General features: G+C 32.0%; 1 long non-coding RNA gene across 1 annotated transcript; it reads left to right on the forward strand.

The window, feature by feature from the left end:
• Window positions 1-2016: 2016 nt before the first annotated feature.
• On the forward strand, window positions 2017-4610 carry LOC125596863. The gene is made up of 2 exons (XR_007331289.1): window positions 2017-4189; window positions 4288-4610. It is a non-coding gene; the product is annotated as an uncharacterized LOC125596863 (long non-coding RNA).
• The last annotated feature ends 405 nt before the right edge of the window (window positions 4611-5015 follow it).

The raw sequence follows: 5015 nt of genomic DNA on the forward strand, positions 1-5015 counted from the left end.
TGAAGAATCAGTTCTATGAATTTCTTTTGCTACGTAATGCGTCCAAAAAAACTGGGGAACATAATCAAATGTCTAATACTTTTTGTTCATGTTCTTTGGAAGGCTACCCACCCACCTTCTAGTTTTGCATATGGGTAAAACCCAGGTCTGTAGCCTTACTTGGTTTTGGTTTTTAATCGACTTTCATCATTTGCATAAAGTTGTATTAGGGCCCGCTAGTTACCTTTTTTTGATCAGCAAAACACGCAAAAGTCTATTAGCTTCCATTAGATTTGATTTGCTTACTTACCTTTCTAAAGATAGGCCAAACAAAAGTGATTTGTAAATAGCCACAAAGCGGCAAACCTGTCACACATAGTACCTAGCGACATGGTCGGAGATTCTCCCAATAGTAAATAGCCACATATCACAGTTATTCTAGATATATAGTAGAACTAAATGTAATCTACGTTACCTTGTTTGTAAACAGTGCTCTGATTTTCCGGTCTGTTTGAAGGGTTAAGCTCTGAAACAACAGTATACTCGAGTATATATCTTTAATCTGAACCAGGCTAAAAGTTTTCAGAGTTGCAAGCAGGCTGTTAGGAAGAAGAACTAACCCAGATTGGTCAGACATGCTCAAGGTAGTAAGGTAGTGTGTGGAGAAGCATATACATTAATGGACAAGATTCTCATTCGCCTTCTGTTTCAAGTAGTTGTTTATCATGTTTGGCGGGAGAGAAACCTCCGACGACACCAACACGGATTTAAGGGAACAGATCAGTTGATCTGTATGGTAAGCAAGGTTGTCAAGAATCGGATCTCATCGCTGGGTCATAAGGGACATCATAGACTTGAAAGGCTCATGAGAAGGTGGTTTGATGAGGTTTTTGGATATGAAAGGATATTCACTCAATTTATATTTTTTAGTTATATAGTTCCTCATTCTTTTAGGAAATCATTCTTTGTAAATTCTTCCCAAATGATGATCAATAAATTCAAAATTTCATCAAAAAAAAAGTTTCCAGAGTTGCTTCCACCTTATATGCTAAAAAAAAAGAATGCTTATCTTTTTCTAGTGTTTTTTGCGCCAGTGAGCTTCACCAATTCCTGAAGAAAAGAAATACAATAAAGTTGTAAATTCAAAAGTTGTGAAGCCATCACAGAATCAATGTCGATGTTGATGGTGGAGCCATTTTTTTTTTTTTGCTGGAGTTTTCATTGAAGTCTCCTTTAATCGGTGCCGATGTTGCTAATATATTGAGTTTCAAAGCAATGTATTTTTTAGGATATTCGTATAAAAATATATTTAAATTAAAAAGGTAAAATTATATATTTTATATAAATGTTTAATATAATATTTCCATTTTTATACGTATATTAATATGTAAAATTATACATTTTATATAAATATTTAATGTAGTATTTCTATTGTTTATATTGTATATTAATTTAAAAATGTATAATGTCACGTGTCTTCTTCTAGGATAATTTTTTTCCGCTGATGTGGACGCTCTATGGAGCCTCAAAAAGTACATTTTATTAGTATAGATGTTGATGGTGGAGCCATTGTTTTTTTTGCTGGAGTTTCGTTGAAGTCTCCTTTAATCGGTGTCGATGTTGCTAAGATATTGAGTTTTATAGCAATGTATTTTTTAGGATATTCGTATAAAAATATATTTAAATTAAAAAATGTAAATTTATACATTTTATATAAATGTTTAATGTAATATTTCTATTTTTTATATTTTATATTAATTTAAAAATGTATAATGCCAAGTGTCTTCTTCTAGGAGAATTTTATTTCGCTGATGGAGACGCTCTATGGAGCCTCAAAAAGTCTCTTTTATAATAACTCATATATCATCACTAAGATAATTATATATCTATATATATCACATTAATAAAAAATAAAATTGATACAAATATATTTTTTCGTCAACTTATCTCTATACTATTATTTAAAAATTTAGTTCTATATGTGTCGATCTCAAGTTAATTATTAGAACGATTGATTATAATGGTTTCCTTAATGAATCAAAGATATTATATGTAATGTTATTATTGAACTTTTTCTGTTTTCAGTTTCTCATTCTCTTTAATATTGTGTTAAAATAATTTGTAAATATATATTTCCTTTTTTGTTATAATACTTCCAAATCAGATATAACAAGACAAATATCCCCAAAATAAAATTTAAAATTGGTGTTTCCTTTGTTGTCCAAACCAAATAAAGTAGATTAATTTATATTAAAATATATAAATGATTTATTATTATATGACTTTTTGAAATCACGTATATATATATATATATTGTCGCTTTTTATCTTTATAAATAACAATATGTTTCTTTTTTTTAGATAAAAATAATATAATTATAATAAAAGGGAGACACAAACTTAAAATTTAATATTAAAAACTGTGATCGATGGATTCATAATTGTCACAATCGTCAATACTTACTTCTTTTTTCTTACAAGTGAAAACTCAAATCATCTTTATATATAAAGTACAGTTTCTCTCTCTCCTGGGCGTGCCACATCAGCGTCCACCTAGGAAAGTCGAGCTCTGGCGTTGCGACATGTGTCATGTCTATACAAAACGAATCGTTGCATTAAAACTACAGTCTGATGAGCTTATATCGTTTTGTGTATATATAATGTTTTGGGCTAATAGTTGGGCTTAAACTTAATGTTTTGGGCTGACAAAAAAATAGAAGCTTATCCCAATTGTCGTATTCTCTTTCTTCAACAACAGCGACCTTTGATTTCTAGGGTTCATCTCATCATGTTCTTCTTGATGTAATTAGGTCAACCGACTATGCAGTTTGTTGGGCTTTGAGCAAACAAAACTCATCGTCATTGGCTATGCGATTAGACTTCTTCTACTCGGGAATCTTTTTCAGAACCGTTACAGAAATCAACCTGATTCATGCATCTTCATTAACATTCACATTAACACCAATCCTCCACTTCTCACATGATCTCCATTCAATGAATCTCACATTCATTCCTTTGTGTGAATCCTCCCCTATAAATATCAAAATTTTCTTCTCAAAAAAGCATTCGTTCATTCTTCTCAGTAAAAACACAAGAAGAAGAAGTTCGAAGCAGCAAAAAAGAGTAATATGTGAGCTAAATTCGTCAATCGCCGATGGGTCGGACATGCCGCTTGGTCACACGGCGGAGGCTCAGGTACAAACAGTTATCGTTTAAAGATATGCACAGCTAAACCTGGAAATTCCGGCATATTTAAAGGGAACGCCTCACCGTCATCGCTCGACGATGACTGGAGCACATTCATCAACCAAAAGATAGTAATCGCTGGTGACTTAATCGTTTTCCTCCACTTCGATTTCGGCAACCACTGCGTCAGGACTAGCGCGGTTGTCTCAGATCCAATAACAAAAACTTATTCTGGCTTCATCCGCGACCATGAGACAATACCATCGAAGCTAATGAAGATGAAACGCAATGCAACAGAAGTGAGCGCACCAGGGAGAAGAGTTAAGGTGGAGGCAGTGGCTGAAGCAGTGGGGCTTGCAGCATGAAGACAAGTGATCTTCAAGGAGAAAGAGAGGTAAAGCTTCTAACTTTCACATCTATGCTCTTTGGTTTCTGCAGAATCGATCATTTATTTATGATTCTCAGAAAGTTGATTGAGAATAATGATGATTATGATGATGATGACCTTCTCTTTTCTTGATTCAAGTGAGTTCTTTTTATATTTCTTGATTATAAAAGTCTTAAGACTTTGACCCAATCTTTATGGGTAAGCTTCCTTCAAGTGTATGAAATAGGTGCATGAAGCTTTTCTCCATGACGAGAATGCTTGGAACTGTTAGTGATATAGGAGTAAACCGTGCGCAAACTCTAGCATTCGGAACGTTACAAGGAGAATGTAAAGTTGAATGATATCTTACAAAAAAAATTCATGGTGAGAACTATGAAAAGACTCAAACCAGCTGATGAATTAAGAGGCTTCTTCCGTTTTTGAACTGTTAACTTTCTTTATGCCATATGTTTCTTTCCACATGATACTTAGTGATTCTACGTACCAGCAGGAACAAAAAGAAAGTGATACCGTCACATTAACTTTAACCTTTGAAAATCACTGAAAGTTTTTGATAATTCCCTTACATGATAATGTTTTCTATAGATACAGGAAGACAAGCGCTAGGATCACAAACAATAAACTCAAAACCTAATCAGTAAGTGATTCTCCATTTCTCTGCTTTCTACCTTTTAAGCAAATACAAACTTCACTAAAAACTATTAATTAATTGTCAATTCACTATGATTTGTGCAGCTAATCCAAGCCACATTTTCCTACCTGAACAAATAGGCAGACAAGTCAAAACCAACTTTTGGTTCTTGGGTCAAGACGGCTGGGAGGCATAGCAGAGAGGAACAAGATAAACAATTCTTCACCTAGAAAATAGACAACATTCAAAGTAATATAAAAATCTTGCTTTGTGGTGTGCCTCTTTTTGGTCTGTTAATATAAAAGCTAAGATATTTTTTGATTGTTTTGTTCCATTTAATTATATATATATATATATATATATATATATATATTACGATGTTGTCGTTTTTACTATGTTAAAACTGAGAAAGGAATATTTGATGAGATATGAGTAACATGCTTTCACTGAATACAATCAAGTGCATCTACAATAAAAAAAGTTACGTAATAGTTACTTCTTCAAGCTTTAGTTGACGAAGAGAGAAATGAATTTCATAGAACATTTATATGCGGTTTGGTTTATCTTAATTTCCATAATTTGTGTAATTTACACTACATTTAAGTTTTTTTTTGTTTAGTTACGGTATGGTTCACTCTAATTTCTTCAACTAAATGATATGATATGGAGTGTATATAATTAAAGTAAAAATCTGCTGAAATTTCATATTTTATTAATTTATAAAATAATAATTTAAGAAAATAATCTAAAATAGAATTAAAAAAATTCAAACAAATAATTTTGTTTTAAACAAAGTTCAACGAAAGCTATAATAATTTGCAAAAAGAAAATC

This window comes from Brassica napus, unplaced genomic scaffold (genome assembly GCF_020379485.1).
Source record: "Brassica napus cultivar Da-Ae unplaced genomic scaffold, Da-Ae ScsIHWf_1314;HRSCAF=1877, whole genome shotgun sequence".
Lineage (NCBI taxonomy): Eukaryota > Viridiplantae > Streptophyta > Magnoliopsida > Brassicales > Brassicaceae > Brassica > Brassica napus.